Genomic DNA, 18766 nt, shown 5'->3' with positions numbered 1-18766 from the left:
TTGGCATCTGTTTTCTTGGAGTCTGTTGACTATGTCCCTCCACTCTCTCCTTGCCCGTAGTGTTTCTTCAGAGAAGTCTGATGTCAGCCTGATTGGTTTCCTTTGAATGTTATCTGTTCTTCCCTCTTGTCAGCTTCATTATTTTTCCTTGTCCTGGATTCTTGGAGCTTACTATTATGTGTCTTGCTGTGTTTTTCCTTTCGTCGTGAAAGTTGGTGTTCTTCTTGCTTCTTGTATATCAATTTTCAGCTCCTTCTTCTCATTTGGGAAGTTCTCTTCAATTATATCCATGAATATTTTCTCTGTTCCTACATCTCTCTCCTCTCCTTCTGGATTCCTATAACTCTTATATTTCCTTTCCTCATGGAGTCAGATAGTTCCCGAAGTCTTTCTTCATTCTTTTTCCTTCGTACTTCTCTTTCCTTTTCTGTTTTGGTTCTTTTTATTTCTGTGTCTTCAAGATTACTTATTCGTTCTTCCATTTCATCTATTCTGCTTTCATTGCTTTTCCCAGAGTTCTTTAGTTCCTCCATTAATTCTTTGATCTCCTGCATTTCTCTTACTTCCCTCTTTAGGGACTCAATTTCCTTCTTCTGATCTATCACTTTTTTAATCATGGCAATTTTAAATTCTCTTTCTGGAAGGCTCAGAAGTTCTTCCAAGTTGCTGTCATTGCAATCTGGGGAGTGGTTTTCTTTTTGTGGTGTGCTTCTTTCCTGAGGAGTTTTTAGGTTGCGTGTGTTCTTCTACTCCCTACTGTCTGTTTTCTAATTTGTCGTATGCGTTGGGACACTGTGTTGCTCGGACTGACTGACATCTTGGGTGAACTTCTCCGCTCCCCTCTGGCTCTTCCAGGAGCCATCTCTGTCTTCTGGGGGAGCTTTCTGCTGGTTTTAGGCAGTTTTTACTGAAGAAATGTCCCTGTTCTCAAATGGCGAAGCGGGATGCAGTCCCTGCGCCTCCGGTTTCAGGCACACTCTTCTGCGCACCCGGTCTGCCCCGGACGTGGGTGCCTGCTCCCTCTGTGGGCTCAGACTGCTGGTCGGAAGGGGCCTGGCGTGGAATAACTTCCCGGCTGGCCACTGGGTCCTCCAGAAACTTCTGCCCTTTTCAAGCAGTCTTAAGAAATGTCCTGTTTTATAGGTGTTAGTGACTTTTTTTTTCCTGGTCGCTAGGTGGCGCCAGAGATCTCTCCTATTGTCCTTGGGGGGCTGTTTTTCGCCTCCCCCCACCCCGTGGGACAGAGAACAGAGCGGGAATGGTAGGGTACACCTCAACAGCTTTGGGGTGCTGTGTCTGCCTTGTGCCCCACCGTCGTGGAGAAACCACGCCCCGAATTTTCGTGCCCCGGGTCTCAGTTCAAAGCCCTCAGTTCCAGGACGCGGGCTGTAGCCCAGTTCAGTGGCGCGGGAATGGCGCCTTTGCACTGCTCCCGTGCCTGGGCGCCTGGTTCCTGCTCACTCAGGAGGGACCTTCACGTCAGTGAGGACCTCCGCGCGTCTCCCCGCAAGCCTAGGTCGTCTCCCCGCAAGCCTAGGTCGTCTCCCCGCAAGCCTAGGTCGCAGGCGCGGGGACCTGGGCAGCTGCGATCCTGGTCTGTACTTGCTTTTCAAGCGCGCCGAGCGCGCCGCGTTTCCGCGCAGGCTTACCGGCAGCCCGGGCTGTGTGCGTGTCTCCCGGGGTCTTTGTTCTTCTCTAATGGCGCCCGGAGCCGTTTGCTCACTGCTGCGGCGGATCCTGCAGGGTTCGCCTCAGCTCCCGTTCACGGGGTGTGGTGGCTGCAATAGTTCCTTTCCACTCACAGTCCACTTGCTGTGTCGTTTGTTCTTGTGGGCCGTTTTGGTTTGTTGTTTCCTCCTCTCTGCCGGTCGGAGAGTGCCGCCTCTGTGGGCGGGGGAGGGGAGCAGGTTCTGCGCTCCCTCCCTTCTCGTCCTCTTTTATGGCCACTTTCTTCTTCGGGCAGTTCGCTGGCGTCACCCGTTTATCTTCCGTGTCCCACTTCTCACTGGGACCTGCCGCTTTTCCTCCCTATTCACTTTTTTTAATGGAGATCTTACTCGCAGCGTCTCCTCGCCGCCATGTTGCTCCGCCCCCTCGCTTGTTCCTTTTATTTTAATTTTTTTAAAAGATTTATTTATTTATTTATACAAGCACTGGGTACAGTCAGAAGCGCGGGAGGGTGAGAGGATTTACCAGAGCCAGAGCGGGAACAGAACAGGCAGACTGGTGAAATACACTGCTGAGGGGAGCAGTGGGCCCGGCAGGAGAGGTCTGTCATGCCATGTGGACCGTTCCCGGTGGCCGGGGATCGAACCGGTGCTGCAGAGGCTGCGGGCAGCTTTGCAGCCCAGTGCTCAACCGCTGCACCACCCCGCGAGGCCCCCAATCAATGATATTCTGATAGGACTATATGGATGAACTGTGGGTACTTTGGTGGTTGGTAGAGTGTAGTAACGACACCTGAAAGGGGAAATCTTATACCTCTAAAACAAAAATACTAATGTAAAGCAAATTTAACACAACAACAACAACAAAAAAAAGAAAATGTAATTATGTCCAGAATACATGAAATTTATATATATTTCAATCTTAAACATAAAACAAACTTAAAATATATTAAAATATTATATTCTGAGGCAGCCTCATCTACTAATGTATATTCCTTCCAAACTGACTCAGAATATTTTTGTGGTTGTTGTTCACTTATTAAGGTTTCTTAATTTTTCTAACATAGAACCAAAGAGAGCATAGAAAATCGACAAGTCCACTGCTTTTTTCAGTTTTCCTTAATAATCATCAAAGGCTATGTTACTACTCTACAATCTCATTTTAGCTTCTGAGCCAATAGCTAATTTATCATGAGTTATTTATTTTGAACTCATTCATAATTTATATTCTACCAATTTCCAAAAGATAGTTTGAGTATTATATTTCAAATTATCTGTCCTAGGAATGGTTGAAGTGAAAAATAAAAACAAAAACCAACTGTGGCATTGAAAGGGTTCTTATCAGCTACATTCTTCAGGAATTCAGACTAAAACCCCCCTTCCCTCCCCTAAAGCAGTGCTCTTTATGTTAAACATAGACTTATTTATTTGGGATACAGATAAAATCGTGCAAAATAGGGTGCAAATTTGATGTCACATTTCCTGTGTACTCTGTTAGAATTGCAAAAATGGAGAAAGGTTAGAGGGTGACTGAGCAGGCACTCCCAACCTGCAGGGTAGGCCCCTCTTTGCAAGCTCCATGGGTGGTGGTATCTAAACTGGTGATGTAAGGGGTTAAGCATAGCACTGGGAAGCTGTCTGCAGCCTCTGCAACATGAGTTCGATCCTAGCCAGGGAGCTACCCACACAGCGCAGCAGACCTCTCCTGACTCCTGCTGCTCCCCTCTGCAGTGTATTTCAGTCAATCCACCTGTTCTGCTCCTTACTCTGTCTCTGGTGAATCCTCTTACCCACTCCTTGCATCTCTGGCCTTTATCCCAGTTCTTGTATGCATAAATAAATAATTCCTAAAAAAAAATAAATTGGTGAAAGTCAGACCCATCTATGATGAAGTGCTCTTGGCCTCTATCCATATCATTTATAGGAATGAGATTTGAGGATTAATTTGACATACATCTAGACTTAAATTGTATGTGAGTGAGTGAGTTGGGGGAGAAGATGCCAGAACATCTTTCTTTAGAAGAAGAAAAAAAGTTATGCTGTAGGATAACACGGAAAAGAAACCCATAGAGAATACTATTAAATAGGTTTTAATTTGATGAAAACATTCTTTGGAAAAGTAAATCTACCATAAATGATCATTTGTGGCCAAAGTTTATTATTATAATCTTAAAAAAATGTTATTCCGAGGCATAGGATCACACCTCCTCAAATCATGATTGTATTAATAGATTTTTTTGATATGCATTTTATGTCAGAGCTAAGTTTTGTCTATTTAATCTATTTTCTCTAAGGATATCTGCCAGTTTGTTTCCCTCTCCTGACATTTTGTGCTTACATATCTTGATTCATCAGACATTTTTTTTTAAATTGAAATAGCAAAAAATTTCCTCAAACATAGTTCATTTTGTACTGCATATTGATATTGGGTAAATTCTGTCTCAATAACATTGGCAAGAAACATAGTATTGTTATTCAGTGGAATTCACCTTACATGTATTCAAGGCCACTGAGCGGATTCTTTCCACAGATTCTGCTTCATCTCCTCTTTCCTCCATGAATAGTTTCTTCTGAATTCTGTACTCCCATCTCTTTGTTTCAGGAAACCTCAGCAAAAAGCAAGAGTCTCTTTCTGGCAAGGCCTTACTTTTTGCCAGTGACCACCAGCTCAGCAAGGTTCCTATGTGTGAAAGAGGCTGCAAAATGATCTTGTAATTCAAGTTTGTGTTCTCACTTCTTTAAGATTCTAGCCAGCCTTTAGTAAAACATTTGAAATAGAAACATTACTGAATATTCTCACTTTCCAATTTTAGCTCTTCCACCTAGAGCACCATGAATTGCTGGTAACATCTGAGTCTTAACTTCCTCATCTCTAAACTAAGGACATTCCCCAGGGTTTGTGATGAAAGGAGGAGCTGATGAGCACAGTGCATCTGCATATGGTGGTGCTTGATAAATGGTAAGTACTATTATTATGACAGAAGCATTCCATTTTTATTGACAAGTTTATTTAGCCTTTTCCTAGGGTCTTAGGTTTTGTTCCATATTACTCTCAAGTTTCTTACAAGTTCTCATCTTTTATATCTGTGATTCAAAATCTTTGTGACTTAAAAAAAAATTATGTTCTTGTATGTTTACATTCTTATTGTTACTTAATTAGCTTTAAAATATTTTATTAATTTCTTTTAAAACGTTATTTTACTGTTATTATTCTACTTTTGTTTATATTTCAATTTCCTCTTCTACAGAGGTATACATATATGAATTCTGAATTTATTTTCTGATTTCGTTTTTATACTAAAGGCTTACATGAAAACAAGGCTGCTTTTGGGTACTAGTTTGCTCTTATCATAAAGGGTTGGTGGCAGTCTATTTTCCCCCAACTATGTTTAACAGAGTTCTTAGAATTTGTATGGGAGCATATGATCCAGCAATCCCACTCCTAGGTATTTACCCAAAGACACAGAAACATCAATTCCAAAGAGCACCTGCACCCCTATGTTTATAGCAGCACTATTTACAATAGCTCAGCTTTGGAAACAACCCAAATGCCCAAAAATAGATGACTGGATCAAGAAGATGTGGTACATATACACCATGGAATATTACTCAGCATTCAAAAAAGATAAACACATGCAATTTGCAGCAACATGGATGGCACTGGAAGGGATCATGCTCAGCGAAATAAGCCAGAAAGAAAAAGAAAAATACCGGATGGTCTCACTCATAGCAGGAATATAGAAAACTTAAATAAGGGACCAGGAAAATGAATAACTATAAGAAAGTGAAAATCAAAATCAACAAAAACTATGAACCAGAGACACTCTATGGGGTGGGGGCGGGGAGGGTAGGGATTGGGGTCAAAATAAGGGGGTTGCAATTGTATGGGGAATATAAAAATAAAATTTATAAAAAATAAATATTATACCACAATTCTGTGACAGAAAAAAAATTAAAAAAAAAAAAAAAGAATTTGTATGGGAGCAAACAAAATCTGGAGAGGCTTAAGACAGCCCAGAGTTTAAAATCTGCTGAATGCACGTGTAACAATTATCTTTACCACAACAGCATAGTCTCATAGCAGTCATTAATTACACTGGTACTTTTACTTTGTAGTGCTGTTTTTGCTGTTTTTAATGCATTTTCCTGGCAACACCAATAATTAAACACATATTTAGAGTAACTGCAAATAACTCATGATTTTTTCCTCATTTGTTCATTAAAAATTAATTAGTGTTTTATTCACTAATTTACTATCCAACAAATTAAGTATTGAATACTTTATTGAAGGGATGGTTCCTGTGTTGGTGCATCCACCATTAGCTATTTAGCCTGCACAGACTGGTATGTAGCCATGAGCCTATGGTTAATAGAGCATTTGAAATGTGTCAATATATGTAAGGAACTGAAATTTTTCTTTTATTTAATTTTAACATTAAATTTTAATACTGAAGTTGTGTAAAATTTCTGAATAAATTTAACTTTATTGAATGTGCAATATCATTTTATGTTAATTACACATTGCAATGGTAATACTTAAATATATTTCATTAAATTAAAATATTAAAATTAATTTCACCTTTTTTAACCATTTTCAATTTGGCAATTATAAAATTATGTATGTGGCCTGCATTATGTTTCGATTGGCTAACAATTGCATAGGCAATCCTATGGCCATCAAATAAGAAGCTAGTACGAAGTAATGTCACAATAATGTGAAAAAGGTATGACTGATTAGTATTAGAACTTATGAAAAGAAAAGTTAATCATTATTCAAAAATAGAAAAGAAACACCTAAGAAGACATCTTCAATTCTGAAAGTTGGAGAAAGTATCTATAGGGTAGGAGAAAAGCAATTACTTAAATCTTAGGCAATAAAATGACTGATAAAGCTGAGAGGAATTACCACTGTCAATTGATATCATGAAATATAGGAATTAAAAGTCATTCATGATTCATCTCTAAACCCTCATCTTTTGCAAAAATTGTTTATTCAGGAAATCTTCAAAGGTATTTATTGTATACCTACTATGTATTAGGGATTGTTTTAAACTAGATGCTGGAGACACAGCAACAAACAAGACAGAAAAATCCTTACTCTTGTTACATTCTAATTGGAGATACATATAATAGACAATTGTTAAATAAATATACAAAAGAAAGGATAATTTCAGATTTTGACAGTTCTAGGAGGAAAATAAAATGGTGATAGCTACAGAGAGATGGAGGAGTAAGGAAGGCAGCATCGGCTAATTTAAATGGAGTGTTCAATGATGACTTCATGGAGAAAATTGCATAGGAGTTGAAAATTGGAAGTAAAAAATTATAAAACAAACCAAGATCTGTTTGAATGAACTGACAAATGGAAAGACCTAAGGACTAGAGTAACCTTGGTATTTTCCAGAAATAGACTACTATGATGGTACATATGAAGCTGGAACTTAGGCAGAAGCCGGATCATATCTGACCTTAGAAACCCACATAATGACTCTGGATTTATTCTATGTATGATAAAAACTGTTGAATTTTGATCAGAAATATGATATGAATTGATTGACTACTGCTTGCTCTGTGTAGAGGATGTAGAGGAGTCAATATTGTTTATCATAGAAACTATTTCCCCATTTGTAGTCTCGCCATTTAAAATTATTTAAAATTATTGCTTCCTATTTTTGTTATCATTATTTTGATGACATATTTGCTCTTCTTTGTTTATAGGATTAAAAATTGCAGGTATATCTGATGCCTCACTATGTCCCTCCTGAGGTGTTTCACCATCACCACATATTTTATGCTTACCATTCACTTGCAAACTTTTACAATTTTGTCCTATAGTTAGTCCATAAAGAATATCTTCTATCTACTATGTTTATTTATGATTTTATGAGAATGTATTATTTGTTGCAAAGATTTTTTCAGATTTATTGAGATAAAAATAGCATAAAATACTTTGTAAGTTTAAAGTGTACAGCACATCAATTTGATATACTTAAATATTGCAAAATGTTTACCCTTGTAGCATTAGCTAACACTCCATTGTGTCATATAATTACTATTTCTTTTTCGTGGTAACAACATTTAAGATCCTACTTACCAATTTTCATGTGTATAATACAGTATTGTTAACTATAATGTCAAGAATTTGTTCATCTTCTAACTGGAAATTTATACTCTTCACCAACATCTCCCCATTCATGACCCCATTCCAACCCACCACCCCCATACCCTTCCCCGAACAGCCCCTGGTAACAATCACTTTACTCCTTGTTGCTATGAGTTCAACGTTTTTAGATTCCACATTTAAATGATATCCTACAATATTTGTCTTCTCTGCTTCACATTTTACTTAGCACAACATTCTCAAATTTCATCCAACTTTTTGCAAATGAGGAAATGGTAGGATTTTCTTCTTTTTTTTATGACTGAAATAATATTCCTCTGTGGGGTGTGTGTGTGTGTGTGTGTGTTTTACATACTCTTTATCAATTATCCATTTGGTCACTTCGGTTGATTTTGTATCTTGGCTATTGTGAATAATGCTGCAGTGAACATGGGGGTGCAGATATTTCTTGAGATTTTCATTTCTTTCGGATATAAACCCAGAAGTGAAATTTCAGGATCATATAGCAGTTCTATTTTAATATTTTGAGAAACCAACATGTTTTTCATAGTGGTTTACCATTCCTATGAATAAATGCACAAGAGTTCACTTTCTCCACATTTTGCCAACACTCACTAGCTCTTGACATTTTGGTGATAGTCATTCTAACAAGTATGAGGTTATATGTCTCATTAAGATTCTGATTTGCATTTCCCTGATGATTACTAATGCTAAATATATATTTTTATGTGTATGTTGGCCACTTGTATGTCTTCTTTGGAAAAGTGTCTACCTATTCAGTTTCATTGTTCCAATAAAATTATTTTTTATTTGTTTTTGCTATTGAGTTTTATAAATTCTTTATATATTTTGTACTTTAAGCCATTATCAGATGTGTGATTTGAAAATACCCATGTACAATAGGTTGCCTTTTCTTTTTAAAGATTTTATTTATACAAGAACTGGAGTACAGTCCAGATGTGCGGGAGGGTGAGAGGATTTACTAGAGACAGAGAGGGGAGCAGAACAGGCAGAAGGACCAAAGACACTGCTGAGGAGAGCAGCAGGCAAGGCAGGAGAGGTCTGCCGTGCCATGTGGGTATCTCCCTGGCCAACTGGGAGTTGAACCCATGCTGCAGAGGCTGTGGACAGCTTCACAGCACTGTGCTCAACCTGCTGTGCCACCACGGAGGCCCAGGTTGCCTTTTCACTTTTCTTATGGTTTCCTTTGTAGTGCAGAAGCTTTTTAATTTGATGTTGTACCACTTGTTTTAGTTTACTTTTGGTGTCATTAATTGAGGGGAAATATCAATAAAAACTTGAATCTGAAGTGCTTCCTTTATTACATTTGTCTTTGTCAAAGAAAACCAAAGTTTTTACAAGTCAATATTTGGATAAACTTAAATAAATTAGAATTTTTGCAGTATATCCTCGTGTGTGTCTGGCTGCTGATATTGCAATACAATCACTGGGCAAAATGGTTATAATAATTTATGTTTGGCTATGCTATCAGACTGATTCTACTAAGATTCCAATAAGTAAAATGTCTGAAAACAATTTAAGAATAAACTATGTATTACGAATGCCATTAATAATAATGAAAAGGCAAAATTAATTGAGTTGTGAAGACACAGATCTTTTCTTTTATGGTCAATGTGTAAAACTTTGTGGTGTTTCACTTGATGAACATTAAGCTCATTTTTGTCCACATTAAAAATAAGAAATTTCTTCTGCAAATATATCAGCACCTGCAGAGGCATGGCTAAATGGCTATGCTATGCTTTTTTTTTTAATTTTTTTTTATTTTTTATTTTATCAGCAGGAGACTCTCTCTTCCCAGAACAGTTGCCTGGCACACTGTCTAAAATGTGACTCCCTTGTGTTTTGAAAAAGATGGTGTCTCCACTGAAAGGACAGCACACAATAATGGGACTTTTGGCTTGGAGTTGCTGGCTGAATAACAAATCTTCACTGGTGAAAAATGAATCCATACAACCTGCTCTGTATCAAAACTCATAAAACTGTGTTTGGTATGCATAGGTTGACATCTTGTCTTGTTCTTGTTTCAGTTTCAGTGGCAAACATGATACTAAGGCAGGTATATTTTCATTGACCAAATTGAGATTTTTCTTCTTTCTCTCCTCTCACTCTTTCCTTTCAAAGATAAATTTGTTTCCTTTCTCAGTGATTTATACAGCTACGTGCATTACAATACTGCTTTACATGCGAGTTTTTATTTTGACTATCTCAAGGTGATAAATTGTCTTTCATGGCATTCAGAGAATTTAGTTTAATATCAAGAAATAGTCAAATTGAGACAATTGCATGGATAGAAGTTTCAAACCTGTCTTTTAATCTAGTGTATTGAGTTCATTTTGAAGAAGCATTAAAGAAGAGTAAAGTGTTATTTATCACACTAAATTTGTTTATAATTTCCAGTAGCTACTAAAAAACATGAAGAGGATGTTCTGGTGGCAACCATACCAGGCTGAGAACGTTTATTGTTGATTTGGGCAAATGGATAAGGAATCTTGGAGCCTTAGGTAGGTATGACATGCCTTTAATGCTGAAGCAGGGGACAAAGTACAGAAGCAGAGCAGAGGGCAGGGAGGTTGGGAGGCTGGAAGGCAGGCAGCAAGTGAGCCTCCAAGCCCCTGTGATCTCTGCTATCTCTCTCTGGCTTCTCTCTCTCTCTCAGGTTGTCTTTTATTTTTAAGATTTATTTATTTATACAAGAACTGGGGTACAGGCCAGAGATGTGGGGGGTGAGAGGGTTCACCAGAGACAAAGCGGGGAGCAGAACAGGTAGACAACCGAAAACACTGCTGAGGGGAGCAGCATGCGAGACAGGAGAGGTCTGCTGTGCCATGTGGGTATCTCCCTGGCCAGCCGGGAATCGAACCCATGATGCAGAGGCTGCAGACAGCTTCACAGTGCTGTGCTCTACCCACTGCGCCACTGGGGAGGCCCGCAATCTTATCTTGTAATGATCTTCACATGTCCATAGTCATAGGTGTGTAAACCCCATGCTTGTGCTCACAAGCATTTTTTGCAATAACACATCACCGTGGGTAATGAAACCTGGGAGGAAGCAAAGCTATGGCTATAGCATTTAGCAATGGGAGATGAAAAAGAGCCTGCGCCTCTCCATTTCCCTTACGGATGTTATATATTCAAAGACATTAAATACAAAGTTTTTTTTTTTTTAAAGAGCTGATTTCTAGACTTCTTAAACTTCTAATAACTGGTAGAATCCATAACTACCCTATATACCAATCTCTAAAGCTTAAATTGCAAAAACTCTACTTTAAGGTTGTTAGATAAAATATAGGACACTCAGTTCAATTTGAATTTCAGGTCAATAATCAATATTTTTTAGTGTAAATATCTCCTAACAATTATTGAAGAAATCTAGCAACTCTACTATCTGATACTATATTAAGAAATGATAATTTAGGTGTCAGTAGCTCAAAAACTATAAACTACTATGTAAAAATGAGGATTTATGTGTACATGTGATGAGGCCTACTTAGCTTTTTTGATGTACACTAAAAACTACAGTTATTTATGTGTCTCAAGAGAAATTTCAAAACTTTGACCAAGTCTTTCCTTTTTTTTTTGTCTTGCACTTTACTGCTGCAAATCTCCATATTCTTCAGCACTCCACACTAGTAGTTTATGGGACCACTGAAAATAAGCAAGGTTGTTTATTGGCAATTTGATGCAAGATCCAGGTCTTCAACATATATGTCTGTAAAGCAGCAATGTTCATAAAATCAATTCCCATGTTAACACATACCTTTTTATTTCGCATATTAACAACAATAATAACAATAATTGTTATTAAAATAATCTAATATACAGATTTTGGAACCAATGAATCTGGGTTTCTACTTCTAACATACTGTAACTGTATAGCCTTAGAGGAATCATTTAACTACGCTTTGCTTCTGTCCCCTCCTGTTAACTAGAGTTAATAATGGTACTGGCCTCATAGGTTTGTTGCAAGGATTTAATATGTTAATATAAGTACTGAGAGCTAATCAGTTGCACCACCGGAGCTCCTAATATGTTGTTGGGTTTTTGGTTTATTTTCTGTGTGTAGTTACTATATCAAGGTTTTTATAAAATTACCACATTTAAACTTCATAACAATAATTTGAAGTTAATTTTATTAATATACTCAATAATGTGATATGCCTAGTTTATAGTCAGGATTCAAGCCTTGTGTTTTTAATCATCATGTTATCCAATAATATGTTGATTACATACACACATACTCTCAGGAGTTGAGTTATTTGTTTAACTAAATCTAAAGGAAGAAACCCATTTTAATAGGGGAAGTGTTTTTAATTGTGATGCTTGTTTTCTCTTTTCATCAAGACTGTATTCAAGAAATCCCAGGACACCGCAACCTACCTTTGACTAGAATTGTTGCTTTTGTTTGTTGCATTCATCAAACAATAACATCTGTAGTTTTGTTACTTTGAAAAGTGCAAAGACTTCTTAATTATGAATTTTTTTCTAAAGATTTATTTATTTATTTATACAAGCACTGGGTACAGTCAGAAGCACGGGAGGGTGAGAGAATTCACCAGAGCCAGAGCGGGGAGCAGAGCAGGCAGAAGGACCGAAGTACACTGCTGAGGGGAGCAGCGGGCGGCAGGAGATGTCTGTGCGCCATGCGGGACCCTTCTCCAGTGACTGGGGAGCAGCCGGGGATCGAACCGGCGATGCAGAGGCTGCGGGCAGCTTTGCAACCCAGCGCTCAACCGCTGTGCCACCGGGGAGGCCCAATTATGAATTATTCTTAATAGTTCTTTTTTTTGGCTGTGTGTCAGTCTACTTTTCCATCCATAGACAGGCACTCATAAGCATGTATATGTATCTGTTAAACTTATAGTTCAACTTAATGAGAAATTGGTTACTAATTATCTAGTGATATCCTAGATTTAAAAAAAAAAAAAAGAAAAAGAAAGAAAAGGAAATTTGTCACTTTTTTGTTGAATGGTGAAGTGAAGACAAATACAGAGAAAACATCTGAGAAAAATCAATCAACAGAGATTGCTAATTGGGGGAGCTGCATATCAGTTAAATGAAAATAAAGGAAGATAGTAAAACTGTGAAACCACACTGAAGCATACTGCAACCCAGTTTTAGAGGAATATTTTGGTCCAACAGACACAACAGATTTCAAAAGCAAATGATATTTAAAATTCTTTTGAGTTTGTCAAAATATTGTGAGGACATGTAAACCTTAGTGACAATTTCTTGAAAAATCATTTCTTCTTATCCCCACACTTAACTTCTTAGAGATGTTTTCACTGCTTTTCTTGAAATCCCACAAATTAGCAGAATTCTCACTTCCTTGCTCTGGAGAGAAGCTTCCTTCCTATACTTCCCCTTGGTCCTTTAAGTCTTCTTCTCTTCCCCCTTTTCTCTAACTTCTATTCTATTTTCTCTTCATATCCACCCACTAGTTTACACTCACTATCATTTCATCATCTCTACTCCTAAAAGGAAAAATGAGAAACTTCAGGCAAAGTAAGGACCCTCTTGGAGAAAGGGAGACAAAAAGACCAGCAACATTCATTCTATTTTGTTTTGTTTTGTTTTGTGCAATCACTGTTGAAACACTCTGAAGACACATACAAGGCAAAATTTTTCAAATGAAATGAAGCAAGCGCAATTTATATTTACCCATTCTAATAAATGACATATTTGATGAATTTACCAAAGCATATGCTATTAATGACACTGATTCTTTTCCTGAGCCTCTCATTATCTGCCTCTCTTTCCCACCCTTCTCTCTCTTTCTCTCATGTTCACACACACACCACATACACACACAGAGTTCTCTTCTGGTTTATATTTGAAGTTAGTCAATGAATCCAATTCATTTTGCACTGTTGGTCACAGGCAAATGGTCTTTCAAATAAGCGTGTTGTTTTCTGGAGAATACTATCAATTACCTGATGAAATCAAGAGAGGTGGCAAGAGAGCCAAATGTGGGCCTTAGAAAGATGTACTTTTTATACATTAATCTTTAGTGATGACTTGAAAAAAAGATGTACAATATAATCAAGACCTTGATTTCTATGGTTTTGGTAAACAAAAGTAGTACTAATAATGCAAATTAAAGATTTAATGTTGTAATGTGAAACAAAGAAAGCAAGTGGAGACATTTTGATGAAAGAGAGGGTTGTAAAATATTAATATTAATATAACAATAATAGTGGCAAATAATAACAACTGTGAAGAGATTTAAGCACATATTATCTAATTTAACTCATAGATCAATGCTGGCAGTGGTGTTGTTTTCCTACTGATAAAGGGAGGAGCTGAGATTTATGTGAATTAAGTAACTGCCTGTGGTCTATCAGTCTATCATGGCTTGTAAAATACAGAGCCAGGATTCAAATCCATCTCTACTTAATCTAAAGCTATGCTTTAAACATTTTGATAAATACATCTGTGTGGGTAAATACATATTTAGGTGTGTTTTTTATGTGATACATATTTGCACATATATGATAACCATAGTAAATGCTTCAATAATCAGTTTCCTCCTATAGGGAGAAGATATTTACGAGATGAGGAGAACTTTCTTCTAAGGTTATAATTTTTTTTTAAGATTTATTTATTTATTTATTTATTTATACAAGCACTGGGTACAGTCAGAAGCGCGGGAGGGTGAGAGAATTCACCAGAGCCAGAGAGGGGAGCAGAGCAGGCAGAAGAACCGAACTACACTGCTGAGGGGAGCAGCGGGCGGCAGGAGAGGTCTGCGCGCCATGTGGGACCCTCCTCCAGTGGCCGGGGAGCAGCCGGGGATCGAACCGGTGCTGCAGAGGCTGCGGGCAGCTTCACAACCCAGCACTCAACCGCTGCGCCACCGGGGAGGCCCTAAGGTTATAATTTTGAGACAGATCGTCATAATACAATGTCACATAGCTGTGTGTTTGGATACTGGAAGAAATAGAGGATTAAAAGGTAAAGTGAGGTAATGTCATGGTGGATTGTGTGAGTGTAATAGTTTATCATTACCTTTCATATGTCTTCCTGGGTGTTTTCACGTGCTTATTTCCAGAGGGTATATTATTTTCTTTTTCACTGATTCATGATTGAGTTGAATTTTCTTGCTTCAGCATTATTTAATTTCTTTTATCTATTTTACCCATATTGACATCTTCTTTTAATGTTGAGTATCCTCATTAACTGCTGTGACTGGTCATCAATGGATTGTGATAATACAGAAGGAAATATGCAGGGAAGTGAATACTGTTGGTCTCTTAGAGAGGCTTGTTCAGAGAATCAGAGACTTCCCAAGCAGTGAGGACTGATGCCTGTGGTTTATGGGAAGCCTAGATGACTCTTATTCCTGAAAGGGAGAATAGGGAACCAGGCTGGTCATGCTTTAACACAAACCTTTTATAACACCATTTGGTCCTATGAATAGTGTCTGATTTTAGTTAGTCTTGGGCGCCTCTTACATGAACATCAAATAGCTAAATGTGTCCCTAAACTTCTGACATGAGGATGGGTCTATAATTTGATATTCCATATTCTCTTCAGTTGGTAGTAAATGCAGGGGCCAAACACTGCAGGAACTCAGGCACATTAGTTTAGGTTTCCAGCTCAGCACACTAGTAAATGATGGTCTTGAGGAATTGCTCAAAGCTCTGACTTCCCACTGATAGTAGGGATACCTCAGCGCCTGACAATCTCACATTTACTGAGTACCTAGCAGTCATATATGGATGCAATGGGTTTTATAGCCTTTAGACATGCTCAATCATCTTCAAAAAGATGCTGTTTAGTTGGGAAACAAGGTGGACTGCTGAAGAATTGGAACCCTATAAATAAGATTTGTCAGAAGTTCCCACTAGTTTGAATCGTATGAAGTTTTGAGGTCACTGCTAATTTATATTGTGTTACAAACTCTAGTCCATAAAATGGGCCCAGTTTTACCTTGCAGTAGAGGGCTTCCCAGGAATCTGGATACAAGTGCATTGCCTTCAATAATGCTCACAAGTATTGTGTTGTAAACATAATGGAACATCCAATATAACAGCTATTGCTTTGTCACGTTCTCATTTCATGGATAAAGACAATGATAGAAAAGGATGAAATACACATGAATTGTACAAATCGTGGTCTTCTGTTATTTTATCTCTAGTGTAAAGGTCTACTCATCCATGACAAAGTGAATTCCATAGGGAGAAATGGAAGCTTTAGAATAAGGGCTGTCAAACCTCAGTGTGAATCAATGTCACCTGGAAGATTCAACAGAAACAACTCTTTGGTCCCCAAGCCCAGAGTTCCCATTTGCTGGGCCTAGAGTCAGGGCCCCTAATTTACTTTTCTAACAAGTTCCCAGGTGACACTGATGCTGCTTCTCCAGGGAATACCCTTTGCAAACCACTATCTTAAAACACAGGAAGAAAGGATAAAGAAAAAGTAGCCTCATGCTAAAGTGTTCTGCCTTATATCTGAAAAAGCAGTGAATAAAGAAGCGGGACTAAATGTCTAAGTTATTAAAGTTTGTTATTCTTTACAGGTAATATTAAAATGCAGAGCAGACTTAGAAATGGTGGGAAGTCATGGAACAGAACTATTTAATTTAAAGATGTCATTTGCTGCTTGTGCTTATTTATTTTGTAGAAAGAGACTTGTTTTCTCATGTTCAACTTAATTTTATTAAGGCTGGTGTATTCTAAGGGAAATTACAAACATTGTGACATTTGACTTCTTTAGTACTTTAGTATTTACCTATAAAAATGACATTTACTTAGGGCCTCCCCCGGTGGCACAGCGGTTGAGCACTGGGCTGCGAGGCTGCCCGCATCCTCTGCAGTGCCTGTTCGATCCCCGGCCACCGGCGAGGGTCCCACAAAAAAGACATTTACTTAAATAACCAAAATATCATGATTACAAGCTAAGAAAATTAATAATAATTACTTACCTAATACTTATTCTATATTCAAATTGCTTAAAATTATCCCCCAAATGTCCTTTTTATCTCATTTCTCCACATCAGGATCTAGTCCAGGATAACATATTGCTTTTGGGTGTTGTGTCATATAAATCTTTTTTCGTTTAGAACAGTTGTTTCATGACACTGAGTTGCCAAAAAGAGAGGCCCATTTGTCCTGTAGAATGTCTCATTTTTCTGAATTTCTTGTGCATTCTTGAGAAAAGCGTTGATCAGATTATGGTCAATATTTAAGTAGAAGTGCATACTAGCTAATGTCATGTATACCATACTGCATGATATCAGCAGACAAAGAATATCTGATTTTCTCATCATTTGCATTGCTCAGACTGTGCATGTTAATGACTTCCTAATCATCTGCTATTATGCCACTTTCTCTCATTGCTACCAGAGTATAATCTATGTAGTGTTACTTTGATAATATACAGACGTCTGATCCTTGCATTTTTAACTTATGGATTTAAAACCACCTGATAATTCTTCCCTAAATCAATAATTTCATTAAGTCTTGAAAAATAACAATTTACTAATTCTCTTATCCCTTCTCTCTATATATTAGCTGGCATTCTTGTTAAAATTAGAGCTTTTGTTTACAACTGAGGCTGTTTGGTCACCTCAAATGGTATTTTCTAATGGAAAGCTCAATCTTCCCCATAATTTACCAATTTTCAAAGTAATTGGTGTGATTAAATGCCTCAAATGTTGACAAATCGTAGATTCTAGCTTTTTCTGTAAAAGTATCATTAAGGACAGATTGATTTTCACAGACTAAATGTGGGTCAGTTGCCTACCATTATTCTGAAAGTGTATTCATCTGACGGAGTAAGCTGTCAAGAAGCAAAGAACTGAAGACAAAAAGGACAACTTGTGACAGGAAACAGGTGAATGCACTACCCAAAAACTCAAGGTCTCATATTTTTTGTTAGCCTCTTCAGGGTGAAGCATGGAAGGAGACACATCTAACCAGAAAAGGACTGACAAGTGAGAAGACATATGCCATTTGCTTTGAGAGACATTCATTCCAACATATCCAGATTGGAGAAGAGTGGCCACTAATTTTTCTTACTAGAAATGTAAAAAAAAAAAAAAAAGGCAAGGGGATGTAATGTTTGCAATGTGTTTGGTTTGAGTCTATTTTGGGAGTGGTAATGATGGAAGAAATGCTGTCTTTTATTGTATTTATAACCATGCTGACTTTGCAAAGGGAAAACAGACTAAAGTCATTAGATGAATGTAAAAAGGCAGTTAAATGTAAACATAAGGGGAATGATTTATATGGATGTCTTCAGCATTTTTTCTATCTCCCAGAGCTTATTTGAAACAACAACAATAACAACTACCCATCATTACAGAATTAGAGGAAACCATTTTTATTTACCTCAGGTTGAAGTAAAAGTAAGTCCCAAATTATTTCAGTGAGTTTGCTGGTGATAGTCACAGCTGTTTTAATTGTGTAGACCCATGTAGTTGAACTTTGGCAGATGTTTTAGAATCATCTCTCTTGAGTTTTGTTACCCTGCTTTTGTGTAAGTGTCAGCCATAGGGATGCAAGATGTCTTTGATGTCTGTGCTTTGATTGTTGCAATGGCAGATTTGTTAATGTAAAGATAGCACCTTCACTTTTCTCCACACCCACTGCTGGAGAGTCAGGTAATCTACCATGGAAAGCCACGGGGAGCTCTGAACTGGGTGAGTTTACCAGCAAATGCCATTTGTTGGAACATATGCCCCTTTCTTAAGACCTTTGTCCCTGGACTGCTGTTTTGATCTGAATTCCAAGCCAAGGTGACATATTTCATCTTTGCTAATCAAGCCATGTTCATTCTCTAGCTGTGGAATGAATTACTTGTTTTCCAGAAATATGTTCAAAAGAAACATCCTGAGAATTTTCCAGATACACATATTTGTCAATGCAAAAAGTTCAGGAATTGGCATCTTGAAGAAGAGGAGTAAAAGTCATTTTATTTCTTATTCCAGAAGTATTTATTGAATACTTGCTAGGTA

General features: G+C 37.7%; 1 long non-coding RNA gene across 1 annotated transcript; it reads left to right on the top strand.

Moving 5' to 3' along the window:
• Nucleotides 1-4504: 4504 nt before the first annotated feature.
• On the top strand, nucleotides 4505-17856 carry LOC129144722 (uncharacterized). The gene is made up of 4 exons (XR_008549212.1): nucleotides 4505-4626; nucleotides 9587-9797; nucleotides 10207-10310; nucleotides 17689-17856. It is a non-coding gene; the product is annotated as an uncharacterized LOC129144722 (long non-coding RNA).
• Nucleotides 17857-18766: the final 910 nt, after the last annotated feature.

This window comes from Talpa occidentalis, unplaced genomic scaffold (genome assembly GCF_014898055.3).
Source record: "Talpa occidentalis isolate TD23 unplaced genomic scaffold, MPIMG_talOcc4v2.1 talOcc4.6, whole genome shotgun sequence".
In the NCBI taxonomy this organism is placed as follows: domain Eukaryota; kingdom Metazoa; phylum Chordata; class Mammalia; order Eulipotyphla; family Talpidae; genus Talpa; species Talpa occidentalis.
The sequence above is the reverse complement of the archived record's forward strand: the minus strand, read 5'-3'. Positions and strand labels throughout refer to the sequence as shown.